The 18,722-nt window shown below is 34.5% G+C and overlaps 1 pseudogene; it reads right to left on the reverse strand.

The window, feature by feature from the left end:
• Positions 1–6,346: 6,346 nt before the first annotated feature.
• LOC128164957 (uncharacterized) lies at positions 6,347–7,165 on the reverse strand (annotated as a pseudogene).
• Positions 7,166–18,722: the final 11,557 nt, after the last annotated feature.

Consider the following 18,722-nt stretch of genomic DNA (forward strand, 5'->3'; position numbering starts at 1 on the left):
TCTCAGAGATGGGACGATCGATTTCTCTCAAATTTTCAGGACTGAAGCCTCGTTATCTGAAATTTATACCGCTGAAACAGATTGTGAAAATTCACTTCCGGTCGGAAGTTATCGTCCGTTTACGATTTTAAAAAGTCAATTTTGTCGCTCAGGTTTTTCAAAAACGAGCAAAGATAGAGAGCTGAAAATTTCAGAGATGATAGATCTATCGATTTCCTGGTGCACCTCGGTATAGAGAATGTCCGCCGTCACTTCCGGTCGTCACCGGAAGCAAAATTAAAAAATGAAAATTTTCAACTTTTTATTTTTATATATTTTTTCCAATAAGATGATAGTGACCCTTTTACTGATTCAGAATATGTAATTTGTTTCAAAATCGATCAAGGCGTTCTCGAGAAATTAAGCGTCAAAGTCCTGAAGCGAGAGTCCGAGTAGCTCAGTCGATATAGTCGTGGACATGGCCCAGGCGACCCGGGTTCAAGCCTCGAGTGCCGCAAAATTTTTTTTCATTTTTTTTGCTTAGATCAACGATTTTATCTTTGAATTGATAAGTTTAATCTAATCTATTCAAAAATCGGACGGAAGACCCACTCGTTGCTCGCAACGAGATCGAATCTAGTTATTAAGGTCTTCCGTTTTCCAACGGAAGACCTTATTGTTTTCGTTCGGTTTCTTTTTCCCTATTATTATTATTTTTTTTCTTACAAAATTTGTGCAGGCGATTTCTCAAAAATGGCTCAGCCGATTTTCGTGAAACTTTCAGATCTAATAGATATTAATCCGAACTTAATATACATTTTTTTATTTTGATGACGTCATTTCCGTTCTTGAGAAAATGACGTTTTAACGATTTTCAGAGGGTCGGCTTGTCCAGGGATCTCCTCCTAAACGGTAAAAGATATTGAGTTCAAACTTTCAGGGATTGTAGACAAGAGATTGTAGATGTGCTATTTGGCGTTCATATTTGTCATGCTCAAAAGGCGTATAAGCTCGCCTGGTCCCGAAAATTGAGACTAAAAAAACGTCGTAATTTTTAATGGTTTTCTTAGTTTGTCTCTTTTCTGAAAAATATTTTGTTAACACTTGTAATGCAAAAAAGATTTATATTTACAAGACCTTTCATTTGATATCAAGAAAAAGGGGCTGGCCCCTCAAATTAAGGGACCAAAGGGCTCTAAAGTCTTTCATCTGTAGCCCTTTACTGAGTGATATTTTGTGAACGGTTATAGAAGCAAATATGTTTATCTTACAGTTATGTATGCAATAAATGTAATGATTTTATCATGTATTACGTAACTAGGGGTTTTTAAGGGCCAAAAGTCCAGAATTTTGATCACCCATTTCTCAAAAAGGAAATATATTTTGAAATGCAGTATAGAAGTAAAGATGCTCAAAATGATGTACTTAATAATATGCAATTTTCAAAATTTCGTTAAATGGCCCCTATAAGGAGTTATGGGATCGGCCCCTAAAACGTTCTTTCCTATATATCTCAAGAACGGTAACAAATTTTTAAACACTTTTTGTACAAAATGTGTTGAGATTTAAATGACCTTTTATTTGATATCAAGAAAAAGGGGCTGGCCCCTCAAATTAGGGGACCAAAGGGCTCTAAAGTCTTTTATCTGTAGCCCTTTACTGAGGGATATTTTGTGAACAGTTTTAGAAGCAAATATGTTTATCTTACATTTATTTATCCAAGCAATGTAATGATTTTATCGCGTGTTACGTAATCAGGGGTTTTTAGGGGCCAAAAGTCCAGAATTTTGATCACCCATATCTCAGAAAGGAAAAATATTTTGAAATGCAGTATAGAAGTAAAGATAGTCAAAATGATGTACTAAATAATATGCAATTTTCAAAATTTCGTTAAATGGCCCCTATAAGGAGTTATGGGATCGGCCCCTAAAATGTTCTTTCCTATATTTCTGAAGAACGGTAACAAATTTCTAAACACTTTTTGAACAAAATGTGTTGAGATTTAAATGACCTTTTATTTGATATCAAGAAAAAGGGGCTGGCCCCTCAAATTAAGGGACCAAAGGGCTCTAAAGTCTTTTATCTGTAGCCCTTTACTGAGGGATATTTTGTGAACGGTTATAGAAGCAAATATGTTTATCTTACAGTTATTTATCCAAGCAATGTAATGATTTAATCGGGTGTTACGTAATTAGGGGTTTATAGGGGCCAAAAGTCCAGAATTTTGATCACCCATATCTCAAAAAGGAAATATATTTTGAAATGCAGTATAGAAGTAAAGATAGTCAAAATGATGTACTAAATAATATGCAATTTTCAAAATTTCGTTAAAAGGCCCATATAAGGAGTTAAGGGATCGGCCCCTAAAACGTTCTTTCCTATATATCTCAAGAACGGTAACAAATCTCTTAACACTTGTTAAACAAAATGTGTTGAAATTTAAATGACCTTTTATTTGATATCAAGAAAAAGGGGCTGGCCCCTCAAATTAGGGGACCAAAGGGCTCTAAAGTCTTTCATCTGTTGCTCTTTACTGAGGGATATTTTGTGAAAGGCTATAGAAGCAAATATGTTTATCTTACAATTATGTATCCAAGCAATGTAATGTCATGTGTTATGTAATGAGGGGTTTTTAGGGGTCAAGAGTCCAAAATTATGACCACCTATATCTCAAAAAGAAAAAATATTTTGAAATGCAGTGTAGAAGAAAAGATGCTAAAAATGATGTACTTAACAACATGCAATCTTCAAAATTTGGTTCAGCGGCTCCAATAAGGAGATAAGGGACCGGCCCCTAAAACTTTTTCTTCTAAGATATCTCAAGAACAGTGACGAATTCTAAACACTTACACCTGTAACAAAATAGTATCTGGTCCCCTAGAATGTAGACCCTGTTTTTTTATTCTAAATCATGTTTAGCTGTTAAATAGCAAAATCAAGATAGAACAAATTCTAAAATCAGACGGAAGACCTCCTCGTTGCTCGCAACGAGATCGTGTCTAGTTATTATTATTATTATTCTTTTTTTGTCTTACAAATTTTGTGCAGGCGATTTCTCAGAGATGGCACACTCGATTTCTTTCAAATTTTCAGAACTTAAGCCTCGTTATCTGAAATTTATACCGCTGCAACAGATTTTGAAAATTCACTTCCGGTCGGAAGTTATCGTCGTTTTACGATTTTTAAAAGTCAATTTTGTCTGTCACGTTTCTCAAAAACGAGCAAAGATAGAGATCTGAAATTTTCAGAGATGATAGATTTAGCAATATCCTCGTGTACCTCGGTCACGAAAATGTTGGCCGTCACTTCCGCTCGTCACCGGAAGCAAAATTAAAAAATGAAAATTTTCAACTTTTTATTTTTATATATTTTTTCCAATAAGATGATAGTGACCCTTTTACTGATTCAGAATATGTAATTTGTTTCAAAATCGATCAAGGCGTTCTCGAGAAATTAAGCGTCAAAGTCCTGAAGCGAGAGTCCGAGTACCTCAGTCGATAGAGTCGTGGACATGGCCCGGGCGACCCGGGTTCAAGCCCCGAGTGCCGCAAATTTTTTTTCTCTTTTTTTCGCTTAGATCTACGATATTATCTTTGAATTGATAAGTTTAATCTTATCTATTCAAAAATCGGACGGAAGACCCACTCGTTGCTCGCAACGAGATCGAATCTAGTTATTATTCTTTTTTTCCTTACACATTTTGTGCAGGCGATTTCTCGGAAATGGCTGATTCGATTTCCGTCAAATTTTGACTGATGATGCCTCGCCATCTGAAGTTTGTACCCCAGTGACATTTTTTCAAAGTTCACTTCTGGTCGGAAGTTATCGTCAATAAACGATTTTTTAAAGTCAATTTTGTCTGTCAAGTTTCTCAAAAACAAGTAAAGATATAGGGCTGAAACTTTCAGAGATGATAGATCTATCGTTTATCTGGTGCACCTCGGTCAAGAGAATGTCAGCCGTCACTTCCGGTCGTCACCGGAAGGAAATTTGAAAAATTGAATTTTTCGACTTTTTTATTTTTGAATATTTTTTTTTGAAATTTTTACACCTGATAGTGACCCTCTCACTGATTTAGAATATGTAATTTGTTTTAAAATCGATGAAGGCATTCTCGAGAAATTAAGCGTCAAAGTTCTGAAGCGAGAGTCCGAGTAGCTCAGTCGATAGAGTCGTGGACATGGCCAAGGCGACCCGGGTTCAAGCCTGGAGTGCCGCAATTTTTTTTTTTACTCTATTTCGCTCAGATGTACGTTTTTATCTTTGAATTGATAAGTTTTATCTAATCTATTCAAAATCGGACGGGAGACCCACTCGTTGCTCGCAACGAGATCGAATCTAGTTTTATCTATAATTATAATAATCAATAACTTTACAAATGCACATATTCACAAAAGCATTACTCGCTCTACAAAATCTTCAAAAGGGTATGGTCACGATTTTGGTCAAATTCTAGTTTTTGTTTTTAATAATAACAATACTTACGGAATGCATTTCTAATGATCAAATGAAATTTGAGAGTCGGTCGTTAAGTGTTAAGCAAGATAGAGAGCTCACAATTCTTTCTCATCTAAACAAAGTTTGTGCCCGATTTTTGATTACATAGGTTCAATATACCTGTAAAAAAAATTGAGCTGATTTGTATATCTTCCGATTCATTTTAAGCACACATGCTCCAATTTTGGTTGCCTGTTAAAAATACTTGACTGAAGCATTAAAAACATTAAAATCGGAAAAGTAATTTTTGACCAAAATCGTGACCATTCCCCTTTAAATGTACCATAGCCCTTTATGTTATAAAACACTGTCACAGTTAAAGGGGCATGGTCACGATTTTGGTCAAATTCTGTTTTTCTGTTCTTATTATTTACAATGATTTAGAAATACATTTTTAATGATAAAATCAAATTTGAGAGTCAGTCGTAGAGTAACAAACAAGATACAGGGCTCACAATTCTTTGTCATGTAAGCAAGGCTCGTGCCCTGTTTTGTTTACATAGGTTCAATATACCAGTAAAAATCTTTTTCAAACTGATTTGTTCCTAACATTTCACACATTCAATTTAGGTCTAAAACTGGAATTTTCGCTTCAACATTCAAAATGTAAACAAAAGGTTTGTTTACGTAGCAAATAATTTTAAGTTCTGTAACTCGCTTATAATTCAACGAATGACATTCAAATTTTGATTGCCTATTAAAAATGCCCTACTGAAGCATTGCAACCATTAAAATTGGAAACATATTTTTTACCAAAATCGAGACCATGCCCCTTTAAGCGTATATGTTAAGTATGTCGTACTATGATTTCACCCAATACGATATTTTGGTTAAATTGATCCTCGGGACCCTATTCGTCCTTGACCAGACACTGGCGTTGCCTGTGCCACGTTATATAACCCTGAATTATCTCCTCCTCTACCTGGGAAGTAGCCCTTTTCCCTGTACAAAAAGAGGAGGCAAAAGACAGCTTCCAGATGACTACTCCTTTTATTCAAAGTATTTTAATTATAAGACATTCCGATTAAAACTCCACAATATAATATAATGTATAATAAATAACAATATACATTGATTACAAGAAACTCTGAAAATAAAATATAATATTTACTTGTACCCCCTGAACCATTTATGTTAACTTTTTTAAAAACGCGCAAGTATTTAAATATGATCTTACCTGTACAAAAAGAGGAAGCAAAAGACAGCTTCCAGATGACTGCTGGAGAGCTGCCTGCTTTCCCTGCACCTCCTTTTTATACGCACGGACACTGTACCTCAATTTTCCGAACCTTAGAATTCTTCTTTGGTATACTTGATAGTCATAGTATTTTCTCACATGTACCAAAAGTCAATGTCTTTTCCCTCTATAATGTATGTGTTGTCTTTAAAGACAACGGTTTTGTTGTGGACAGTTTCTCGACTTTTAAGGATGATGGAATCAATGACTACATTCATGGTTTGAGAGGACGTAAATCCAAGCCTAAGAATGTTGTCTTGGTCTGCACTCCGGGAGTAGTCTGGGAATGTCCACGTTTAAGTCGTTTCATTTTGGGGGTCAATCTTTAGTCTGTCGAAACTGATATAACGGCCGGACTCCCCCAAATAAGAAACGTCAAGGTCAAATACAGGGCCTTCGTTTCTAAACTTTATTGTCAAAATATATCCAACTCGATTTTAATCCACGCCCCTAACGAAGGCAAGTACATACGGATAAAAGGTTGTAGTCATGATCATGTAGGTTGGGGATCCCGCAAAAACGGTTTTCATTTTCTTCGTGGTGATGGTTTGTCCATACGGATCTATAAGTATATTGGAGAGGTTAAAAGAAGGGCGATTAAAATTACATCCACTGAAGATCAGAACTCGGTTATTGGAAAATGTTCTGTATTGAGGGATTGTTGCTGTTAAACGGAAATTGTCTGCTATATCGCTAAACACAGCAACTCTAACGTTGGATTCCTCAGGACAAGAAGACTTGAAACTGTTTTGCTCAAATCTTGAACTATGTACGCCGCTGTCCTGTGTAGACACGTTTTAAAAGCTATATCATCGGAAGAAAACTTGTCACAATAAAACCCCATTTCGTCCAAATTCCTGTCGTCTACGTCCAGCGTGATAAAATCTACCTCGTCTCCCCTCTGATCCGAGAAGACGGTCGTCAGCTTGACCTTGTGGCTACCAGCCCAAGATCCACTGGTTGTCCCACCTGACCACTGGAATGATTATCATTCCATGCAGCTCCACTTCCGGTTTGTGTTCCTGTCTGAAAATATCCAAAGACATTTCCGTCAATCTCAATAACATATTCGTCATGCAGACTGTCATTGGAGAGCCTGATGTTGGAGACTTGAACTTTGGTCTCCTTTCGTACGCAGAAGGTGTATTCAAGGTATTGGCCTTGTATTAAATGGACAGCCTTTCTGCCGATGGCCTTGGAACGGTACACTGCTCCTTCTTAGGGGTTATTTATGTTAAGTGACCCCACAGTGTGCGAATCCTCTGCCTCAAATATGACGGGTTTAGCATGGGCATGCCAACAAAAATAGCACAGTGTGAATATGAATAGGATGCATCGGAAAGTCTGAAATAAAAAGTGACTTCGTATATGAAATATTATGCACATCATCTATGTGTATTGTGCATTTGAAAAAAGAAATGTTAAATCGGTACTTGCCTTGTCGAACGACATCATGAAAATTGAGATTTTTCAAGCAAAGGTTTGAATTTTACTTGGAGACACACCTTATATAGTGCATCGTTTAGAGTACAAAACATGTTTGAGACATTTTTCAGCCGCAATGAATTAATGAATTACTTAATTAGAATTCTTAAGAAGTAATTTGAATTCTTTAGCAGACACCTTGTTTAACGCACTTGATACACAAGTATTGAGTCCATGTCCATTTTCTTTCTTATGTAAACTATAAAGATTTATATGTACATGACTTTCCGAATAGAAATAAACATATTAATATAGGAATATGCCTACTTTATGCGCATTACTTCTGCAGTAAAGCTTTTCATTTAACGGGTTTGTGCATCGAAATTATAATTGTAAAAATCCTCTGAATATCAGTTCATATTATTAAAATCGTATAGTCATGAAGGATAAAGTTCTGGTATGCGATTCGCCGTCAGTTTTGTAAGGTTATAAAATCATACCAATATATCTCTTATAAGACTACATGTATCTAAAATTTAGATTTATGGGTATGGTTCCTGACACCCCCCCCCCCCCTCTGCGGTCCTTACATGTTCTATCATCTAGCAATTTCGTTCTTTTAATGTTACATACATTTATGCGTATGTTTGTGGGTTTTACTTTATTGTATATTCAATGATCAACGGTAGCTCTGCGTGTGCCCATATGTTATAAGTGATGCGCTAAATTGTAAAAACGACTATTTCAGAGCATGTCATAGTTATGCCATTCAGTCACCTCACAGTTTCCATTCAGTCATATTTCAATTGACGGAATGGCAGAGATTCATCCTGTGATTTTTTTAATTTCTTTATTTATGGTTACATTGAAATTAATGTTAAAACGGTCTTCACCCCTGTGCATGTACTTGCTGGTCTGTAGCTCCTGGTCTGACAAAATTCGGATGTTTTTCAAACTGTTTTTTTTTTACCATTTTTGCTTGTTTGATATCGATGCTGATGCACAGATTTGAACTTTATGTATTTTTCCCCCATGTTTTTGGAAATGAGAGTGAACAAAGATCAAAGAAACACTGATGCTGATTCTCTACCAGAATAGCAAAATGTGTACATCGGTATTATTGAGCTATATATATATGAAAGTAAACAACTACTAGCAATAATTTGACATTTTTGGATACCTCTTTTGGGGTATAATCATTCACATTCAATGAACATTCTCTCTCTCTCTCTCTCTCTCTCTCTCTCTCTCTCTCTCTCTCTCTCTCTCTCTCTCTCTCACACACACATACAGACATTGATAAATACATTCGTGCTAAAATTGGAAGCGCATTATGGAAGCATCGGGGGATCAGTGACACTATCCGATCGAACTTTGATAACCTTGAGATCCCGTACTTCTATCCCTGGAGGAAAGTCCATATTGCCATGGTAAAGTGTCACTAATCTTAGAAGACCAGCTGGTGTCTTTTACTGTTTTCATCTCTTGGTGATCAGTCTACTCATATGTATTCCAAAATGGAAGCGGAATCACAGTTTCTTCAGATCCCATGTCAGCCTTGGGTAGGATATACAGTATACGGTTTACCTATTTACATTCAATTTATGATTAGGAATCATCTCTCGAAATTGTAACGATACGATCGTAACATGCAAATTTAATGGGTGTTGAAATGTTTAAAAAATCATGTCGTGCGTTTAAATACAAAAAGTTCTTACTTTAACTGAAGGGTTTGCAGGAGAGTTATACAGGTATTATTTTCAGGGCCAGAGTGAAAACGACGACGAAGAAGATTTATGTTCCTGGGAGGATCCAAAGGACACGACAGAAACTCTGGAAACGACAAAAGCAAGTAAACAATGTTTGAGATATATATTAATATATAGTGTCCGTTTATTTACATTTTCCAGCGTTGTTGTGATAACACTGCGAATCAAATGTAACCGAAAGTTACGTACGTGTACACATTTCACGAATGACGCAAATGACTTACTGTTGGGGGACAAGCGAGGTTAGCATAATCATACGAAATGAAAATAACGTTAAAGTGCACATATAAGAATAAATATTAAATCGTACAAGCAGGTACTCGGTTAAAAAAACTGCAATTTTCTAAAAAGAAAAAAATAATTAAATTTTCAATTTTTGAATTAAAATTTAATTTAAAATCAAGTTAAGGAAAGTACAATGTTAAGCATCGTCGGAAACCTACGGTCGGTCTCGCTTCTCGTACCTCCCGTGGGTCACTAAGCCGAAAATAACGGTAAGAGAAGCGAGACCGACCGTGGGTTTCCGACGATGAATGTAAAGGAGAAAGTAAGAAATTTGCAATTTAACATTCATTTGTTATTAGGATTAATTAATGTTAACACACTTTAGTCTTCAGAAATATGCATGTTGTAGATAGAAGCACCAATGTTAAAACGTGATCAACTAATACGTATCTAACACGTTAACTAACAACTAGCTATTAACAGATTATGATTCATAAAAAACAAGCACAATACACAACACATTAGATCTGAAAAAAAAATTAATGAAACTTTTGGTGAATTAGATAACATTGCAGTTATTATGAAACAGTATGAAACAACTACACGGACCGTTTTTGAAAATCGCATGCAAATTGATGAACACACGAAAGGAGAACTCGTAAAGTACGTAAACCACCACCATGGATCTGAACAGACTAAAAAACTACAGAAGTGATCGAGTTCCACCAGTGGCTGACTTAAGTCTGTACGGGTTTGGTTGCTTTGATTGTCTATAAACTGTAAACTGTTCTCTTTTTTCTTCTTCAAATGGGCTGTATCATATGATATGAAACAATGTTGTATCAAAGTATATTGCATTTAATGATACAATTCCATATTATATATACATGTAGTTCAATATCATGTAAAGCAATAGCATATGATACAATATCATAATTTATTGTATGATATCATACTATATCATAAAATATAATATTATGTTAAAATATTGTAATATATCATGCAGTTTTGTGGTTGGTTGTTGTTACGCAAAAAAGGCGGGGTTTTTTTATTCTTAGGGTATTGGGAATACTGTCTTGTTCTAGCATGGTATTAGATGTGCATTTCTATTTTTGTGACGTGTGATGAAAGTAGAAGTATACTGTTGTCCCTGAAAGGTTCTGGGTTTTGTTCAACTGCTTCAAACGGCCTCCATCCCGACCCACCCCTTGGACTGCGCACAGTACTATAACTGTTAGAACGGTGCTGGTGAGCTTAAAAGGTGTCCGGATGGACAGTACTTCACCACAAAGTACAACGGTTGTGACCATGCCGACAGAGTCGAATGCAATGTAGGCTCAACAAATGCACCATCAACCAGCGGTCCAATACAACCACTGGCCTCCACTGCGGCGCCAACAACCAGTGGTCCAACTCAACCACCGGCCTCTACTGCGGCGCCAACTCAGGGCCCAACCACTCAATCGCCACCGGGTAAAGCAGTCTTATTTCAAATTACTAGCGTTTTCCAAAATTATCAATATGATATGGTGAAAAAGACACAAAGTACATGCAATATCAACAGTCTTATTTAAAATTTTACGTACATGTAATGGTTTTCCACATCATGGTATGATAAAACAAAAACAAGAGAAATTAAACTTCACATGATTGTTAATAAAAAAAGGCAAAATAAAAATTACTGGAACACAGCTGTAAATACCGTTCTAAAAATGTGTATGAAAAGTAATGACCATCATTTCCTTTGCCAGTTTCCTGTGAGGGAGGTGCACATTACCTTTACTCATCCCACAGACTGCACCAAATTCTACCAATGCAGCCACGGTGTTGCCAAAGAGATCGACTGCACATCTGGGCTTCATTTCTCAGTCCAGCACAGTACATGCGTTTGGCCGGCTGATTCGAAGTGTGAGCCGTAGTCGGACGCCAGTATAAATTGCACAAAATGATTCCTGAACGCTTTGATAGTCTTTAGAAAATAAATGGAAATCTTGGTGAATCTTGTCGTTCAGTCATGTTTATTGAATTCGTATACTAACTTGTGATGCCTTAATGTAATTTTATATATTATTAATTCATTTGAGCGCCAATTTTTTTGTATTTCCTTCTTGGGCAGATCCAAATATGCAAACCTTTATATGATTAATTTATATAACAAAAATGACAGCAGTTTATTTTGGTAATAGTTACTGGTCTGGAATTTACTTATCCCTAAAACTGCAACTAATATAAATGCACAAAATTTTATGCTTTCAATAATTATAAAAGTACTTTATATACTAGTACATGGGGAGGAAAGTTTTCAAGAACTTATCATTCTAACTCCATGGTGATTACAATATTTAAAATCACATATATGATTAATATAACGATATAATTTATAATACGTTTGAACTAATTTTAACTAACAGTAATTGCATGTTCTTTGCTTCAAACAACTACATGTAGCAGTATACAATTAGCTATAGCTTTAGAACATGCTCGAAATTGAGAATTCGATCTGAAGACATTTTTTCCCGTTGTACAGGAACCTGTCCCTATGATGGAGCGATAAGGGACCCAACAGATTGCGCTAAGTACTATCTTTGCTGGGATGGAGTCGTTTTACGACAGCCGAAATCTTGTCCGACCAGAATGCTGTTCAGTAGTGTCACAAAACTTTGTGACCATGCAGGTGTCGAAAACTGTAATAGCGATCCATCTTCGACTTCTGCTCCTACAACGAAGCAGCCTACTACGATAAAACCGACAGCTACAATCTCAATGAAAACAACAACTAAACCAACAACATCAACAACAACAACAAATCAGACAACTACAACACCAAAACCACCACCAACAACAAGAAGACCAACAACAGCTGTCCCAGCTACTGGGCGTCAAACCTCTGCGCCAGGTAAGAGGTTTCACCTAAAATACTCCATTCATAATAATCAAAATATTTAAATATTTAATTTAAATATTTAAATTAATTAATATTTAATTAATGTTTAAATTAATTTAAATATTTAAAGTTTAAAAGAGGCCAAAATGCGTGTAAAATATGGGAACGGTTATATGTATGACGATTTAGGGCGTATGCAAAATCATTGGCTTCTTAAATAAAATACCCCCAAAAACTAGAACTTGGGCATGCTTAATGTTTTCTGTTTGCTTTAAGATCAATTCTATGTAAGAATCAAAATTCGGTGGCCACGCATAGTCAGGATTTTCTTTATATTTGACAATTTGATAGACTTTGGCGAGTAAAAAAGCCTAACATCATTTTTTGTTGCTATGTGGTCCTGTTGCCATAGTAACCGAGGGTAAAGATGTAAAAATGGAATTTTAATGCCTAATTGAGAACATATTGTGAGTAATGTGCAGAACTCGGTATTTCCAGGGTAGAATATATTATCAAAAATAGCTGTTATTTTTCAAAAGAAACAAAAAAATTCATGAGAAACGCATATTTTAGAGCGTTTCTATGGTTACTAAACAGAAATTTTAAAATATGTTTTCTTCATCTAATTTGAATAAAAAGTGCAAATTTTGGATTTTTTTGGTAAAGACTATTAAAAATTTAAATATGAAAATTGAGAACTGTTGCTATGGAAACAAGCTTAAAAATAAGGAAAATTTTAATATTTTTAGGCGTCTTTAAATGGATATTATTCAGATATAATGAATAAATATATAAAATCAAATGGTGAGAAAAAATAAAGTATGTCCTTAACTTTGATGACACTTGAAAAAAATCTGAAATTTTCTAAAAATAACTGCCGTTGTTATGGACTCAAAAAGTAAGAATTTCTGTGTGATTGTTTACGCAACATAATTTTCCATAGCAACAACACTTCTCTGTTGCATAACAAAGGTTTTTGTGGTGTGTAATGAATATTTTGGTATATTTTTAAAAGTTCCAACTAAAACAATTGCAAATAAATTCTAAAATCAGGAATGAAAGCATATCAAAATAATCTTCAATTTCTCAGTTTTTCTTAATTTTTAACCATGTTACCATAGCAACGGATGTCAATTTTCATGATAAAATATTTGTTTTGCCTCGGACTGGAATGTTTCGACGTCATTGGATGAATAGCGTCACGTGATTGCCTTATAAATTTCTTTATACGGCGAGCGTCAAAATTTATACGGCAACATGGCGGACGTAACGTTATTTAAGCTGATTTTTTACACAAATGTTCAACCATACCTTTGATTTTTAAGCCCCAAAATATTTAGAGTGACCCCATTTGCCCGTGACGTAATATTATGATCCTACAATATGGCATCCAGGTTTGCACAGACGACTGACGAGAAAGGTAAAAAATTAGAGAATTAAGCTACGAATTTTAATATTATGTATTATCTTCTGTTTGTTTACATATCAAACTTTAGGTCCTCGACAAAACAAAACACTTCTTAGGTTTGTTACTGACTGTTGACAGAAATTTGTGGGATCGGTAAAGTCCATAGAAGGCTCAGCTCCGCCTCGCCTTCTATAGTCTTTACCGACCCCACAAATTTCTGTCAACAGTCAGTAACAAACCTAATAAGTAATAATATTGCATGGACATTGATATGGATGTAAAAAGATTTAACGATTTCCATGGCAACATTTTAAAAGTATTGGTTTCTCCATCAATTTTCTTATATAATCAAATAATTGAAAATAGGACAAAGGCTGTTTTATGTCTTTGATAGTTTACATTAGTGAGAAAAACCTTCTAATAGGGCTTCAAAGTAGGTAAGTTTTGCTATTTTCCCATCTTTAGCCTCGATTACCATGGCAACGGTTACCCCCAGCAACCAACTTTTAGTGTTTTTTTGCGTTTTACACCTAGGTGTGTCCATGTATGAAATATAAGGAAAATTGGTGACTATGCGTGGCCAGACCCCTTAAAAAATCATTGATTCTTACATAGAATTGATCTTAACATTCTATTCGTTTTCCAGGAATCTAGTGTACCAACAACGAAGGCAAACTGTACCCATTCAGTAAAGATTGCACCAAGTACATACAGTGTGTTCATGGATCACCATTGGTAAGGCCCTGCAACCCTGGGCTTCATTTTTCGCCAACTTCTCTCACCTGTACCTGGTCTTACCTGGCGGGATGCCAATAGATCTCTGGACACCTCGTTTGTTGAGAGAGAAACATTTGTAAACAAATTAATGTATTTTTATAATAAAACGAGACGTCCATTATTCACTGTTAGTCTTTATTGATTTGAATTGAACGGAAAGAAAAGGACATTTCATAAATTGGGTATTGAAAGTAAAATACTCGTATCATTAAAAAATGCTAGTTTTTCGGACCCATTGCTGTTAAAATCTTTTCATTATAAATATCCCCGAGAACCCAATCTCCGTCACCATAAGCAGAAAACATTCCGCGTTTCTCTGCAAATTATTTTTTGCGGTTTTTATCATTTGCAATCACTAAATATAACATGAAACGTTATAATTTATAAAATTATTAACAAAAATATTTTTATTATCAAAATAAGCCCTCTGAATACGACGTTTATCACACGTGCTATCATAACTTATGAACCTAACTCCGTCACCCACATGATCTATGATACGCCAGGGAAAGAAGACACATTAACAATTTAGTAACTCAACTTGTATCTAGGCCAAGTTATAATAAGTAAAATCGGTGTATACAATTTAAATTGTATATCATTTCATCAAAGTGAAATAATCGCCAGAATAAAAAAAATGGGATACTATTTTTGGACTCAACCATATAAAAAATGACTTGATTCAAACATTATTTCAATTCATTTGAATCCTGAAATTCTAAGCATTTAGAAATCAGTGCAGGTTTCGGAAAGAATTTCACAAATAATTAGGTTGGAATACATATAATTGCTTATTAACGTTTTTTAATCCCTCTCAGTGTTCGATGGTGTATTGCAAAGGTTGACTTTTTCTGAATAAAATCGATCTGATTCTGAGCATGTAAGTAGTTTACTTAAATTGGTGACACGTGATAGATTCAAATTATTAATGAAACAGAAGGACGTATGATGTACACTTTTTAATCGATAAACACCTCTTCCCCACAGTTAAGTAAGCGTACACTTAATAGTTTGATATGCGTCACATAGATAGTTTTCTCTAAAGCGAAAAAGACTCGGCGATGTCCGGAAACTAATTTTGGATTGATTTGAAATTTGAAGTATTCTTTGTGTTGTTGAAGAATCAATAAGGGGGTTATCAATTTTAATAAACTGCGCTCTACGATTGATCACGTACCATATAATTCTCTTTGGAAGTCTAGTTACTAGCTGCATATTCCGCGTTTCTGATATACATGTACATTTAGAGGAGAAAATGAAATCGTTAATAGCTATTTTATTAAGTCTCGTAAAACCATCTTATCAAGAAACAGAGAGATTTCAACAACGTCCTTTTCAAATTATTGAACATAAGCAAGGCCAGGTTTGCTTGAGCAACACTGTTGGTTGGTATACAGCCCCCACCGTTCGTGCTTGTGCCTCTTTGATAAGCATGGAACAAAGTCAAACTGGTGCAACAGTTTTTACCTTCGACAGTACTCACCTTATCTGTCGAACTTACATAGAGGAGAATTTTAACGTTTGTTTCTTTGATGTTTGCTCCGGTTGTGTTTCCTACAAATGTAGTAACCCCCAAGACTCTACATCAACCGCCTATTACCCAGAGACAAGTTCTGTTGCACTAACCACAAAACCGGAAACAACGACTACATACACTGGAAATCCGGAAACCGATTCTGTGACTAGTTCAATGATTACGACTACCACAGCAAATACAGGTAAAAATATTTATGTATGCAGTTTAGTGTCGACTTGCGCCACACCTAATTTAGGGTTACTTTTATCTTTAAAGATAGTTCGTCTCTGCATTAACTACCTTCAACAGTTTACAACAGAAGTTGAAAATGATACAATGAAATATTCGGAACATTATAACACATGTTTAAGACTAAGGTAAAGTAGATTAAAATTTTATTGTAGTTTGTATTTCCGAAGTAAGAAATTTTTAAGTTTAAAGATTCTTCCTGAAAAAAAAAATATACACGCACCACACATTAAAATTTTAAAAATTGGGCCATGAAAACCTACATTAGTACAAATTTAAGGTAAAGTTTGCGGCTTGCATTTTTGAGAGGGTGTACCAAAGTTACATACCATTTTCTTCACTATACTAAAGTCTTTTTTCTCATGAAATTCAAATGAATTTTGCCCGTCCCGTTTTATAAGTACAAAAGGTCAAAGTTCATGATTTCCAATTTTCATTTTGATGAAATGTAAACAATTTCGTGAAAATATGTACATTTTATAAGTGACTATTATGGGGGTTATTTATGCTTAAAATGTTCGGAAATAATATCACTATTAATATCATGATTCACGTTTATTAATTTCTGATGAACTATCTAAAAATAGAATAAAATGCAACAAAAGTCTTAATTTTGGACTACTATTATGTAAACGAAAACATCTTATTTGAAACCTTTCCAAGTCCACCGATTTCAGGAAAAACGTATCTTAGAATATGTGTAATCTGATGTTTCTAAAACACTATTCAAAACCATATAATGCGGATTTCGTTTTTGTGGAAATTGATAAAATACTTGTGTCCTCTTACTTTTTCATTGAAACTAAAAAAACCCGCGAAATAAAAAAAACCCTGAAATCAATTATGACGTCATATACATTTTGACGTCATAACTGAAATAAAGGGTAGTTGGTGTTACGTCACAATGAAAATGTGTGAGTTATCTCCCTGTAACTGCAAACCTTGGCTTAAAAAATAAACCGGTATATTATTTGTATGTACTCTTAACAAATTGTTCACATAGTTCTATTACCAATTAATTACCTGTAAATAAAATTTGGTCTATGTTTTTATGTTATATTTACTTTATGTCGCATTATTTTACATTCCTGAGAAATAGTAAAAATCCAATAACAAAGTTTTGTTGAGGGGCATGGGATATCTGTCGATATTAATATAGATAAAAATACATTAAAATCTAAATACTTTCAGCGGTTTAAATTTCAATATATATGACAAAATATATGTTTTAATCGTATGGGGAAAAAACAATTATGCTTCATTTTATCGATAGGATGTACGTCACAATATGGAGGTGTCCCATATCACCTAAACATGCTCTTTGCTTTTTGGACTGGAACACATTTTCAGCATCGTAAAATAAAACAAAAGTGATGTTTCCGCTTATTTGGAATCATTTCGAAATAGCGAAAGTAAAACGAAGAAAAACGTTATAACTTTGTTGATGTGTACTATGAAAATATTTGAAATTGCAAAGAATATTAACTTTCGTAAATAAAAATGTAAGTTGATTCCAGTTCCAGTTAATTTTTCTCTATGTGCAATATTAAGCCACTTCTTTCGTTTGGTATAATCGTTTTTATGTTTTCAATCGCGCTTAAAAGGAAATTTTACAAAAATTGGAGATCACTTAAATAAATAGTATTGATTGCTAAATAAATTATCTTGCTCCTCAAAATCAAAGGCTCCAAAACGTCGAATCCTGCACCTATACATGTAATATGTTTTGAGGTGTCTTAATGGTCAAGAAATTAATCATCAGATCTACTGTCTTGTTGTACATTTTGAATTTACCGGGTGGCAGCAAGTACAAAATTTACAACATGACACCTGTTATAAATATCATTATTATTATTATAACTATTATTTAATGTTATTATTAATAAATATTAATTGTTTCTTACTTACAACTTGTATTTGATCATCTAAGATGGAGAATTTTAACGATATTTCTTTAAATATCAAACCGATCTAATTAATGCACTGTAAATTGCCAAAACTCGTCAGTAACAGGTAAATATACTCAACTTTTGCTTGTGTAAACAATAGAGTTCACACTTTGCGCCTCTCTATTGTACCCGTCAAATTTCTGTTTATACTAATTAGCATTTATCAAATCGATATATGTATAATAATGACTGTGCGAATCCATGCATTGTTTTTATACGACATAGTTTAGATTCCTGTGGTTTTTGAAAATTCTTGACAGAGCAATGCATTACAATATTTACTGTTAGGAGGATTTCAGCTGCCACCAAACAAAGGTTACTAGACAATTGTATTCAGAATGTATTCTTACGAAAAAATAATTTGGAGACCACTATTATGAAATTCAGAACATCAAATCACCGTTCACCGATTGAAATTGGTAGTTGGAATGGAATTCCTGTAAATGACAGGATTTATACACTCTGTAATACTGGTAAATTATCGAACTAACTTCACTTCATTCTCTAGTGTAAATTCCTTACAAATTTCCGAAAACAAATTGTACCTACCAGGTTTTGTCACAAACCAGATACAATAAAAAGGGCACTGTTGACGATATCAAAATTAAAAACATTGAAAAAACTAAGCACTTTTATTTTAAATATTCAGGAGCAAGACTGCTGCATAGCCTACCTTATTTTAGCATTTATCACTATTCTTTAAGCATTTAATACCAACCCGAGATTAAAAAAAGAAGGAAATCGAATGCTGTTGACCGTGAAGCAGTTTATAAAACGTAAACCGCCCAAACCATTTTACATTGAATA

Source organism: Crassostrea angulata, chromosome 10 (genome assembly GCF_025612915.1).
Source record: "Crassostrea angulata isolate pt1a10 chromosome 10, ASM2561291v2, whole genome shotgun sequence".
NCBI classification, from domain to species: domain Eukaryota; kingdom Metazoa; phylum Mollusca; class Bivalvia; order Ostreida; family Ostreidae; genus Magallana; species Magallana angulata.